The sequence below is a fragment of the Stegodyphus dumicola genome, chromosome 11 (assembly GCF_044657685.1).
Source record: "Stegodyphus dumicola isolate Sdum_Otavi_A_Nest chromosome 11, ASM4465768v1".
NCBI classification, from domain to species: domain Eukaryota; kingdom Metazoa; phylum Arthropoda; class Arachnida; order Araneae; family Eresidae; genus Stegodyphus; species Stegodyphus dumicola.
The window spans coordinates 116660411-116673889 of NC_140778.1; the positions used below are offsets into that span (position 1 = coordinate 116660411).

At 32.8% G+C, this 13479-nt stretch overlaps 2 protein-coding genes across 3 annotated transcripts in view; one reads left to right on the top strand and one right to left on the bottom strand.

The window, feature by feature from the left end:
- The window catches only part of LOC118183564 (dual specificity protein phosphatase 14-like), a 32130-nt gene extending 24748 nt beyond the window's left edge, over positions 1–7382 (bottom strand). Inside the window, exon 1 of one of the 2 annotated variants that reach the window (XM_085827129.1) lies at positions 7181–7382. The gene's annotated coding sequence lies outside the window, so the exon portion shown is untranslated. The remainder of the gene's footprint in view (positions 1–7180) is intronic. The other variant, XM_085827128.1, reaches the window with a different exon arrangement.
- Positions 7383–7801: 419 nt separating this feature from the next.
- LOC146994360 (zinc finger Y-chromosomal protein-like) overlaps positions 7802–13479 on the top strand; it is a 58309-nt gene continuing 52631 nt past the window's right edge. The window contains exon 1 of the mRNA XM_085826345.1: positions 7802–13029. The gene's annotated coding sequence lies outside the window, so the exon portion shown is untranslated. The remainder of the gene's footprint in view (positions 13030–13479) is intronic.

Below are 13479 nucleotides of genomic sequence, written 5' to 3' on the forward strand. Positions count from 1 at the left end.
TTTTTTATGTGTATACTGCGTGTTGTCGCCTATAAAGTCTGCTTGGCGAGATTTGTGCTGCCGAAACGGAAAAGTACCATATTATATTTTATTTTTTATTTTTACTTATTTTATTCACTCTCTGTGTACTCAAGATATTTTCTACATAAGATTTGCCTTTAATTGCTCATAAATGCTATAAGAAGTGTGTTTTAAGATTTTATGAAAAATTGCTATTGTGTACTTAAAATCTGCTTAGATGTCATTATATGAGTTAAAGACTCAATGTTCAAAAGACGCTTGGACTTCCCACTTGTCTTGAATTTAATTTTTTCATTTTAAGACTCTCCCAAAGGAATACATATAGGAATTGGTAAAACCCTGCAAAGGTCGAAAACCTCCAAATAAACTGATGATCTACAGTCTAAGCATGTATACATACACACATGTACATTTCTGAATCTGATCCTGATAACAAAAAAGTACCATTTTCCCTTGCAAATGCATCCTGAGTAATACTCTCAGTAATGATATAATTAAATAACTAATGAGTGCAGCCACAATTCTTGTCACATGTTTAAGTAAATACAGTACAGTCTTTAATCCACACTGGCCGGGACTTTGGCGATTCCGGATTATAGATCATCAATTTAAATCTGGTAAGATGGCATGCAGAAATTATAAAATTAAAAATACGAAACCGTAATTTACGAAATAAAGAGCAATTATGATCTAAAGGGTACAAAATTTACAAAAAAAAAAAAAAAAAAAAAAGCTTAATATTTATTTTTTTATTTTATTAAAGATTTCTTTCAATGTAAGTTATTTAAGTTGCTTCATTTTATGTGCTAATACTTTCTCTTTAATTCTATAAACAGACATAATTTCTTGTTCAGTTACAAAGTTCCACTGTTCAAATCCTGTAATTGCTGACTCGAGAATACCGACTAACTTGTCATTTGAAATTTTTTCATTTTCACTAACCTCTCTGTGACTTTCTTCATTTTTTTGCAGCACTTCCACTTTTTGTTTGATGGACATCAAAACACGCTTTCGATTTGTAGATCCTTTGGCAGCTCCAGAATCGGAAACTTTTTTTGACATAATCGAAAGTTCAAGCTTACTTTTTATAAAATTGCTTTAACAGTCTGCAAAAAATAATAAGCCAGATCCAATTAGAAGATTAAGGAACAACACAATCTGCAATATCAAGTGAAATAGCTAATTAGATAATTTTAGCCTAGCTTATACCATCCATTATACATTAAACGTGCATGCATAAACATATTATGCGCATACATAAATGCCACGCATGTGCGGAAAGTTTGTAGGTTTGAGGTCCGGATTATAGATCATTCTGGATTATGGATGTCCGGATTAAAGACTTTGTACTGTATTGGGTTATTATTTAAAAAATAATTGAGTTACACTTTCTTGCGAGAATGGAAAGAACAAATAATTTTTTTTTATGTACATTTTCTTGGAGAATGTTATTTTCTCCTGCATATCAAATAGTCACACATTAGTTTGACACTCTCCTGTTAAAATGTCCTCTGAATAAACTTTTGATGACATTTGAACCTGCACATTTTAAATTGGACAATTATGGTTGCCAAACTCTGCACAGTAGCTGTTTTAAAAAAGAAAACTGTCATTTATATTACTATGTAAAGCATTTTCAAAATACATAGAATGATCCCCAAATCTTGGATGTATTTAAAATATTGTAATAAAGTATAAAAAACAGATATGCAAAATTTACATGTATTATTACAATAAAAGCTTCTTTCCCTATAAGCCTGAAGTAAATTCACTGTCAGAAGAGAATTTTTCTAGATATGATTAAAAAAAAACATCTTTCCTTGAAATTTCTCATTTTATATCCAAGTATAATTTAATAGCAAGATATGTCAACTTTCTTATCAACAGATTTATGGTTCTTCGATTAGTAACAATTTTTAGAATTGGGTGCCTCTTCGATTAGTGACAATTTTTTAAAAAAATTTTGTGATGAAATCACATTTTTGGTTACCATGATAGTTTAAACTTTGTTTTAGCTTCCAGATTTTTTTAAAAATGAAAATAGATTGATGTGTACATAGACAAATTTAAAGCAGAGCACAATGCCTAGTTTGTGCAATTCTGGGATGCTTTTTTAAGTGAAAACTGATCGACGTGTACATGGACACAGAGTTTGTGCAATTCTTTGATTTCTTATTTGGTTTTTATTGGTTTTGTGCAGCGGCCTTCTTGAAATTGTGCCTTTCTGGCACCAATTTTGGCGTCAAAAAAGAATCGACAAAAAACATGGGGCACCGAATTGTAAACTTTTACTTTTTTATTTTAAAAATAATTTACCAAATATTGTAACAATATCAATAAAGCTTTCTACGATTTCTTATTTTTACCAGAATTAATCTTTCTAATGCGTCAAGCACCTCTGGAGAGTCTTATGTTTATTTGTTACTGGCATTTTTAATACAATAATGAGAATTATTTTAATGTATCAATAATACTGAAATTAATCTTTAAGTCGCAACAAAATAGCGTCAGGATAAAAACTTAAAAGGTACAGATATGTCTGACACACACAGCCCACCAAATGAAGCGATTTTGGGTAAAGTAGACTTTGAGGTACCCCTTGCATTATGGCGAAGTTGTTTGATTTATCGTGAAGTTGTTGTTTCATTTATGGTAGCCTGAGTAGTTGAATGTTATGGAAACCCTATTGTGACGTAATCGGGTGCATGATTCTGGGGAATTTTGAATCATGGGTTGTTTTGTAAGCATTTTTGTGGTATGTGTTGGTTTGATTCTTTAGACGTTAAAATGGGTGAATGTAGTAAGATTAATTTGAAGTTTCTGTACGATTTGGAGCGAAAGGGGGAAAGAGCTTTGATTGACTGGTGTGTAAATGAAGGTTTACTTAGTAGACATTATAAGTGTCCTGTATGTAGGAAGGATACGCGTCTAGTTGAACGTAAAAAACGTTTAGATGGATTTGAATGAGTTTGTAGGAAGAAAGGTTCAGATGGTCACTATGTGAAGCTTTTGATCAGAAAGAGTACCTGGTTGATAACATTTGAGTATGATTGATATTTTGATTTTTACGTGGCTCTGAGTATACAAAGCGAACTCGAAAATCATGGTCAGTGAATATTTGCTTTTGGTAGTGCTTAAATGTATAATGTGTTTTTCCTTTTCTATGTTATTTTATTGTTTGGTTTAAAATGTATTGTATTGAGATTAGGTATTTTTTATTTGCCTATATTGCAGAATTTGATGCTCCTTTCACTTTTTAAGTGAAAATATATCAATGTGCACATGGACAAAGTAAAGAGAGTGCACAATGCAAGTTTGTGCAATTCTGCGATTTTTTTAAAGTTAAAATAGGTCGATGTGTACATGGATAAAGTTAAAGAGTGCTCAATGCCATTTCTGTGCAATTCGGGGATTTTTTTTTTAAAGTGAAAATTGGTCGACGTGTACATGGATAAAGTCAAAGGAGTGTGCAATGCCATTTTTGGGCAATTCAGGGATTTTTTTTTAAAGTGAAAATAAGTTGATGTGCACATGGATACAGAGTTTATGCAATTGTTTGTCTTGTTATTTTGGCTTTGTGTAGTGGCGGTTTTTGGCGCACAAATCGCCACTTCACAAGCTAAAATAACGAGTCAAAGAATTCCCCAAAATCGGTATCCCTGTACCGCCGAAAATCGCCAAGGGGTATCCTAAATTATACTTTTACCACAATTTTTTGTCTGGCACAGTAACCAGGAGATTTTGTTTGTACTGCATGGCATATAACAAGTTTAGACATTTCTGTACATTTTTGTTTGGATATTTTTCTTATTTCTATAGAGCTTTTGGCTGAACTTTGGAATATGGTAACTGGTAGTTTGGCAACATTTTGGAGGCGATAAAGGTTACTACCTAGGACTTTGGTTATAATGTGAGAAGTACTCAGTTCCAATTATGCATTATTTTGTGTGAGGGAAATGAGAGATCATGAGATATGTCATGTGACATTAAAGGACGAATGGCTGATCTTTGGAATATGGTAACTGGTAGTTTGGCGACATTTTGGAGGCGATAAAGGTTACTACCTAGGACTTTGGTAATAATGTGAGAAGCACTCAGTTCCGATTACGCATTATTTTGGGTGAGGGAAATGAGAGATCATGAGATATGTCATGTGACATTAATGGACGAATTACAGTTGTTTAATCGGAAAAGGGGGGAAATCTGGAAATTTCGTATTTAGCTATATTCTGTGTTGCGTGAAACGTGACATTAATGGATGAATTACAGTTCTTTAATCGGAAAAGGGGGTTAATTTGGAAAAGCTTCATTGTGTGTTGTGTGAAATAGTGTTGATTAATTTTCGGATTGAATGGCGCTATGTAAAGTGAATTCTAAATTTTTAATGCGTTTATCTGATAATAATAATAACTTGAGATTGTGTGAAAGGAAGGATATTACAAGTTTAAATGGCGGTGCAAGAAATATGGTTAAAATGGACATTTTGTGAAAAGGAGTGTAAGGAAGGGTACGTGGTTTGCTGAAAGTAGTTTGAGTATAGTTGAAATTTTATTAATTTCTTTATTACTTGGTGAATAGACTTCCAGTTGACTACTGGATTTAGGATTTAGAAATTAGCAGTAGTACTGCAGTGACGTAATGAAGATTCTGAAGAAGATTAGGTAAGTTAGTATTTTTAATCATTTGAGGATATTATTTTTATGCATTTTTCTAAATGTAAGGAATAAATAAATTAAAATGGTATTATTTGAAAATTGTTATTAGCAATGATTTAGTTTAAAGTAATTAGGATTGTAATCTGAATTTTAATTTAATTTAATTTATGTGCTTATTTAGATTTTAAGTAGTGTTATATTATATAGTTAATTATATTTTAATTTAATGATCGTGATTTTGTGAGTTATATGTTTGTAGTATTTTGGAATACGTTTGAGTAGTATACGTTGAGTATTTTCATGCATTTTTGTGAAATTTTTCTAATTTATGAGAAAAAAGCAGTGTACATGGATATAGTGAAGAGTGTGCGCAATGCCATTTTTGTGCAATTCTGGGATGTTTTTTTAAGTAAAAATAAGTCAACGTGTACATGGTTTATGTGTATGTGTTATTTGAAAAACACGTAAGGAGTATGGTATTGTGCACTTTTTCCCAATTTTGCAGTGAATATTTGTCATGATTAAGCAGTTTTGTTAGATAAAATTTCTAGCATAAGTGTAATTCGGCTAGTAGATTGTTGGAAGAAGTGTTGAGTAGATAAAAAGAAAAGAAACATGTCTTTACTTCGTGAAGACAAAATGACAGCGGGAAAAAATAAATAGAGTTGCTGTAGGAGAGCTGGTCGCCAAATTTTCGCCAAAAAATCGCCAAGTTACCATAATCTAATGATCAACCATGTTCATCTTTGGAAAGGGTATATACTTTTTCGCGATCAGGTAATTTCATATATGTTCTTTTTACCGGATTTAAAGATTCACAAAATTGTCATGTATTTTCGTGAAATTTTTCTAATTTATGAGAAAAAACAGTGTACATGGATATAGTGAAGAGTGTGTGCAATGCCATTTTTATGCAATTCTGGGGTGTTTTTTCAAGTAAAAATAAGTCGACGGAAACATGGTTTAGTGATATTTTAATTAAATGATAGTTATTTTGTGAATTTTATGTTTGTAGGAATTTGGTATACATTTCAGTTGAAGTAAACGTGCATGGAAATACTTTAAATATTTGACACTAAGTATTTGTAACCATTTGTAATGTTTGCGGTATGAATTCGTTGGTGACGTTTATAATATAATAGATAATTTAGAGGTAAAAGTTTTTGGATATTTTATTTATTTTATACGTGGAAATGTTCATCCTTGGAAAGGGTATATACTTTTTCGTGATCAGGTAATTTCATATATGTGCTTTTTACCGAGTTTAAAGATTCACAGATTTTTTTTGCATTTCGTGCAAATTTTTGTAATTTATGAAAAAATAGCAGTGTAGATGGATAAAGTTAAGAGTGTGTGCAATGCCATTTTTGTGCAATTCTGGGATGTTTTGTTAAGTAAAAATAAGTTGACGTGTAAATGGTTTATGTGTATGTGCTATTCTGAAAAACGCGCAAGGAGTTTGCGATTGTGCACTTTTTCCTAATTTTGCAGTTAATATTTGTCATGATTAAGCAGTTTTGTTACATAAAATTTCTAACATAAGTGTAATTCGGCTAGTAGATTGTTGGAAAAAGTGTTGAGTAAATAAAAAGAAAAGAAACATGTCTTTAATTCGTGAAGACAAAATGGCGGCGGGGGGAAAAAATAGGGAGTTGCTGTAGCAGAGTTGGTCGCCAAATTTTCGACAAGTTACCATAATCCAAAGATCAACCGGATGCACCGGATACTAGCTTTTCATCAAAAATTAATCTTTTATACATTATTAAATTTTTTAACGTGGTTTCTCCCTTGTTGAGCGGTAAATGCATTTGCTTTTATATTGTTTTAATTCTTTAAGTTTCTTGGTTTACATGTTTTGTTTCCGTACTTTAAATGTAACAAGCCAGCGAAAACGCCAAAACGTTTCACCAACGCTGTGCGTTTGGCAGATATGCTAGTAAAATCCTAATACAAGGTGCAGCCTCGGCACGATTTTGAAAATTACCGCTAACACCAAAATGACCCGTTTAACTACTCATCGTATATGTCGCGTTTACTGCTCATCATAAAGTCGGCAAAAGTAGTCAAATCCCTTGTTCACCGGATACTAGGATTAAACCCATCAGGGAGAAAGTGCAGAATCGCCCACTGCTTGGCGTGTTTTTAAGAATTGCACATACTAGGTATCCATGTACACATCGACCTATTTTCACTTCAAAAGTCAAAGAAAATTGACAAAAATCCAATTCCTCTTACCCTTGTAAAAAGCGCCAAACAAATAAGTGGGCGATTCTGCACTTTAGCGCCCATCCGTTCTAAGCACTGATTATATTTAAATATTTCCATTTCAGGATTATATTTATATAATATGAAATCACAATATAGATATTCCAAAATAATATTAAAAGGATGATATTCACACGCTGACACACCAAAATATTCTATAAAGATGTAAATTTATTAATTACACTTAAAAAATCTAGTAGCAAATTTATTAACGAAAGAAATTTGCTAGAAAATATTACCTTGGATATTTTATATTACAAATGAAAAGTGAGTAAGACTTCGTTCCGAAATGCTTAATTTAGTAATTGATATTTCGAATAATAACAATTAATTTATCCAAACCATGCGTTCTTAACCTAATACACAGAATTCATCATTTTAACAGAACATAAACATAAACACATGCCCTAACGAGAGCGAATGGATAGGACCACGTTTGCACTGTTGCCAAACATGCAATATTCACATAAAATTGTTCTGAGCAAAAAGAGAAATGCATGTTTTATTACAAGATATGATTACAAGATTTAAAAAATGTCCACGTTGTAAAATATTAAATTAATAATAAACATTTATAAACTGTAAGTGTTTATATTTATGACATATTTATTTCATACTCTGATTATAACATATTTTGATTCAAAATAACAGAAAGATTTCGATGTTTTGGTTTTGATGAAATGAAACAATAAAATAATGAAAAAGAAACAGTTATTATTTATAAAAAAATCAATAATATATTAAATAAAGTTAGAAATAATAAAATTATAATTGAAATCATGCTGCTAAATTGAAATTGATATTTATTTATGTTTAATCTTTTTTTCAGAATGTGTCATGGCATAACTTGTTTGCAGGAGTCAAAAATGTAAAATTGGCATCAATGGTTTTCTCACTGAAGCGTGATGATATTTGTATGTATAATTTGCACCGGTGTTTTAATCTTGTTATAGGTCAGTCAGGATTCAGTGTTCTACTTTTTGTGATAAGAAATTGGTATTTTATCAAGACAATACATAAATGATATATTAAGTGTTCATATAAAGATATGAAGATGTGTAGGCGGTTAGATAGTTTGTAGTGTTTTGAGTTTCAAATGCATTCGTTTTGTTTTTGTAGATAAAATTGCTTTCTTAAAATTTTTAAAAATATACAACAAAGACCTTAAATGTAGCCTGCCTTAATGTAAGACTTTCATTGCAAACTGAAATTTGAATTGAAACGTCTTGAATGTTTTGACGCATTATTTTTCCCGGGGAAAGTGCAGAATCACCCACTACTTGGCGCGTTTTTAAGAATTGTACATCCATGTACACATCGCCCTATTTTCACTTCAAAAAACATCCCAGAATTGCACAAAAATGTCATTGCGCACTCCCTCGACTTTATCCATGTACACATCAACCTATTTTCACTTAAAAAGTAAAGGAAAATTGACAAAAATACAGTTCTTACAAAACGCCAAGCAAATTAGTGGGCGATTCTGCACTTGACCCTTTTTCCAAATTAAAAATTCGCAAATGATTGTAATGTAACTCGTGCTTTGCAAGTTTTTGTGATATACATCAGTTATGGACTGATTAGTTTTTCCTGCTTTTTACGTTTCTTGTGTTAAAATTTAATATTTATCAAATTTCTAGTTCATAGAGATAGGCAAAACCACTCCTTTAAGGGATAAGATCAGAATAATTCTCATTCTCTTTTAACTATGCACCGTTCACAAACAATGGCCTTGACGAATACGCTTGGAATAGGCATGGATCAAGAGTGGTGTGCAAAGATGGGAGAAAAGCAGAAAGAATCTAAGGAGGTGTGGAATCAATCAAACTACTCACTGGACTGATTTCTTTCAACTGTACTTTTGAGATTCTGTAAAAAATCCTTTTACATAGAACAATAATAACATTCTGGGATAAAAAATGCTAAAAGTTAAAAATTAATAAAAACTAAACTCGCTTTTTGTAAAGATTACATTATTTTATTACTGGAATTGATATTTTGTTGCTACTGCAAAGCACAGTGTAAAAATTTTTAGACTGGGAACAGATCCCAAAGAACAGGAAATGGTCTGATGACAGTATTTATGTTGAAACTCTGATGATGAAATATTGATGTTGAAACTCTGATGATGAAATATTGATGTTGAAACTCATGCCATGACCTTTTGTAAAAACATTCCAGTATATGAGACTAGTAAACTTTCCATTGTGCTTATTATGTGGCCTGGCAGCATAACTAGTGACCACCTCTACAAATATAATAATGCAAGCAGTGTCGTATTTGTAATGGTATTCTAGTGACACTGCAGGCAGTACTTGTGTTAACATTTTACTTTTCAAGGTTTTATTACGCAGCCCAGCTGAGAGTAATGGCTGAAAAGCTAAGATCTGGTTGTAGGTTAAAAAAATTTATTCTGAACTAATCTCTCAAAGTTTTATAATGAAATAACATAAAAATGGAAATGCGGATTAGCTAATCAGCGCAGTACAAAAAGGAAATGTCGACTTGCCTTATTTAGTTTATTTCTGTCTCTTCCATTTGTTACATGCATAATTCCTTAACAGCATCCAAAAACTGTTTAAAATGATAAAAATATATTTACAGGTGCCCCTTGGTGATTTTTGGCAGTATATGGTTATTGACTTCGTGCAATTCTTTGACTTGTTATTTTGACTTTGTATAGCATCAATTTTTGCGTAAAAATCGCCGCTACACAAAGCCAAAATAACAAGTCAAAGAATTGCACAAGCTCGGTATCCACGTACACATTGACCTGTTTTCACATAAAAAAAAAAAAAAAACACACACAGAGAATTGCGCAAACTTCGCATTGTGCACTTCTTTGACTTTATCCATGTACACAATGATCTATTTTCACTTAAAAAGTAAAAGCAGCCAATAAAAATATATCTTAGTGCACCACATTTAAATCAAATTAAAAAAAAAAAAGGAAATTCATCTTAGTACTACACAGAGAAAATATCCACTTACCTTGCTTAAAAATTTCCCTGTCTTCAGTCAAACAAAATTCCTTAACAAATCATCCAAAAACTTTCTAAAATTATCTGAACTAGAATCTCTGGTAAAAGTATATTTACGGGGTAACCCTTGGCGATTTTTGGTGGAACATGGAAACCGAGTTTGTGCAATTCTTTAAATTGTTATTTTGGCTTTATGTAGCAGTGATTTTAGTGCCAAAAATCGCCCCTACATAAACACAAAATAACAAGTCAAAGAATTTCACAAACTCGGTATCTTTGTACACATTTACCTATTTTTGCTTTAAAAAAAATCGCAGAATTGCACAGATTTGCGCACTCCCTTGACTTTATCCATGTACACATCGACCTGTTTTCACATAAAACATCAGAGAATTGCACAAACTTGGCATTGTGCACTTCCTTTGTTCATGTAATATATTTCACACATATTTTTACTTAAAAAGTCAAAGGAGCACTCAATTCTACAGTAGGGGCAAACAACAACAACAACAAAACATGATCTCAATAAACTACATTTTAAACCAAACAATAAAATAACATAAAAAAGGAAAAATCTCTTATGGAAAAGGAAAAAGATCTAAGCAGCTACACAAAGCAAATGTCCACTTACCTTATTTAGAAATTTCTTCATCTTCAGTGTGTGGCACATAAAATTCCTTAACAGCATCCAAAAACTTCCTAAAATTATCTCGACTCGAACCCATATATTGCCGTCGCCACATAAATCCACAAAAATAAGAGTAAAAAATAACAAGTAGTTCCGGACTGTCCAGAAAATGGCTACTGAGTAAACCTTCAGTTACACACCAGTCAATTAATGCTCTTTTCCCCTTTCATTCCAAATTGTACAGAAACTTCAAATTAATCTTGCATTCAACCATTTTACTGTCTAAAAAACAAAATAAGCAATATACTTCCAAACCAACACACAGCCGAAGCCCTTACAAAACATCCCAAAATTCAAAATGTACTGCAATCATGCAATCGATTACGTCATAATAGGGTTTCTATAACATTCAACTACTGTCTGTCTGTCTATGGTAAGAACAGCTCTCGCCAGTTTGTCTCCGACTGTCTGTTGCCGTAGAAATGAGCCCTGACCTATTTTTCGTAGGGGTGTCTTGAAGATTTACTTCTCAGTATGCCACCTTGGCGCATTTAAAGATGATTTGCCGATATTCACATTTTGTTTTAGTTTCAAGTAAAATGCTCGTTCGTTATCTGCGTGCCCAAAACCGTATCATGCTGCCAACATTTCTTAAAAGTTAAATTGCTGTCAATCCATGTTTCGTCCATGTAAACGATGTGACTTCCACTTGCTCTGAGTTTCCTCATTTTGCGTAAATAATTGTTCCTCCAAAATATAATGTGAGGTCTTTCGATAAGAATTTTTCTTTTGTTAACGCATTTCTTCCAGCGAAAATTCATTGAACGCAAAATTTTGCACAAAGTGTCTTTTTGCCACGGGAAGTCTATTTTTTGCCTCAAGACAGGCAGTAATTTCTGTGCAGATGGCACTTTCTTTTCTTTGATATAAAAGTCTTGTATTGTCTGCCGTATAACGCATTTGTCAAAATCGTCAATTTCGCACTTTTTATTAGCAGGGCTTTTACGTTTCTTTCCAGGCGTATTCAGAAGTTTATTTTCACCCGTTGTTGGTACTTTGCGCTTAATTTTTTTAATTGTATACTCCAATACTCCAGTAGCTTGCGATGTTCTCCTCAAAACTTGAGGAAGAGTAAAGAGTTCGCCGAAGCGCAAAATTCTGCGACATTGTACATGATTTGACGTGCCTGAGACTTTAGAGGTTGACCTTTCTTAAACTGGAAGGGCATTTAAAAAAATTGGCAGTTAACAAAGCACTACGAAAATCAAGCTAAATAGAAGCAAATTTGAACAAATACCAGTACAAAAGATATAATACCGAGAATAAAAATAGCTAGTAGTAATAATATAAGGCTTAAGAAAAGATGCGTGCAGCTGGAAAGAAACTGAGAAGACAAATAATAAACTCTTTTCCCTTCAGCCAACAGTCGCCAAAAACAAAATGACAATAAAGTAACCCTTGGTTCGTCCCTATTTGAAATATACTAGCCCTGTTGCTATAGCGACCCCCACCCGCCAGACACCGTGGCAGGAGGTGTTCTTACCGTAGACAGACAGTACTCAGGTTACCATAAACGAAACAACAACTTGCCGATGAATGAAATAACTTCGCAAATACAAGGGTACCCTTCAGTTTACTCTTAACTGAATCCATATACTGGCATTGGCACATAAATTCACAAAGATAAGAGTAAAAAACATCCTCCGACTTTCGACCATACACATTTCCTTCCAACAAACTTATAATGGCTATTAAGGTACTACTACTCTAATATGTGCCCTCAGGTCGCCAAATGTGGCGATATGTGTTCTGCGCTGGTTTTTGGCACGATTGCATGTACTGCGATGGTTTTGGAGACGATGTTGTTTGTATGGCAACCCTTTTGACGTATTACTCTTTCACTGCAGTGGTTTTATTTGCTCCTTGGTTCGTGTCAGGCGCATTTTGAAATGGAATTTTGCAATGAAAGACGTGGTGGGAAAATTTCAGTCATGTAATTTAGATTGTGTGCAAAGTAAATTTAGTATTAAAAGGTACGATGTTGGAGTTGTTAACGAGTCTTTTTTTCACGTTAGTGATTATGTGGATCGAAGTGTGTTTTTGGAATTTCTGTGGGAGTCAGGACTTTTGAAGCAGAATTTGGCGTGTCTGAAATGCGGAGCTGATATGAGAAGTCGTACGAAGAGGGGCGTTTCTGATAGACTTGTGCTAGTTTGCAGGCAAGTGTTTGCTGATAAAGAATGTGGCTGTTAGCGGAGTTTAAGATTTGGATCGTGGTTTTCGTATAGTAAATCAACTTTGGAGGAAGTTTTTATGGTTACCTTCAGAATTTTAAATTGCAGAAAGACTTGTGATATAGCAAAATCGTGGCACTTTAGTTCACAGATGTTGTGTGACTAGCGAAATTTTATTCACACAAATGTATGCTGGATTTTGTATGCTCTTGATATTTCGGCTGTTCAAAGAAGCATTCAATATGGTAAGTGCATTTTATTTTGTTTTTATTTTGTAGAATGTTATGTTCATTGTTTTTTTAGTATGAATTTCTGTCATTATTGTTGTTTTTTGAATTGATTCTAATTTATTTTAGTTTATTTTGTTGATTAGTGCACAGTAGCTGTTAAGTAGCTTAAAGTAGCCCCATATTATGTAAAAATGAAAGTGTGGATAGTGCCATTAATGAATTCCAATGAAATTTTCCGAATTCCAAGCTGAAGATCACTGGCATGAAATTCTGCAAGAGAAATAGATCAGTAAGCAATGGGGTTTGATCTCAAAACAGCTTGCCATGCTACCTGGAAAACTGGAAAAAGTCACGGAATTCAAAAATTGACCCAAAAAATTAGCAAATTTTATATGGATATCCCTAAAAAAGTGAGTTTTTTTGCCTACATTGGAAGTGATTTATTCTTGGTGAATTATGTATTGA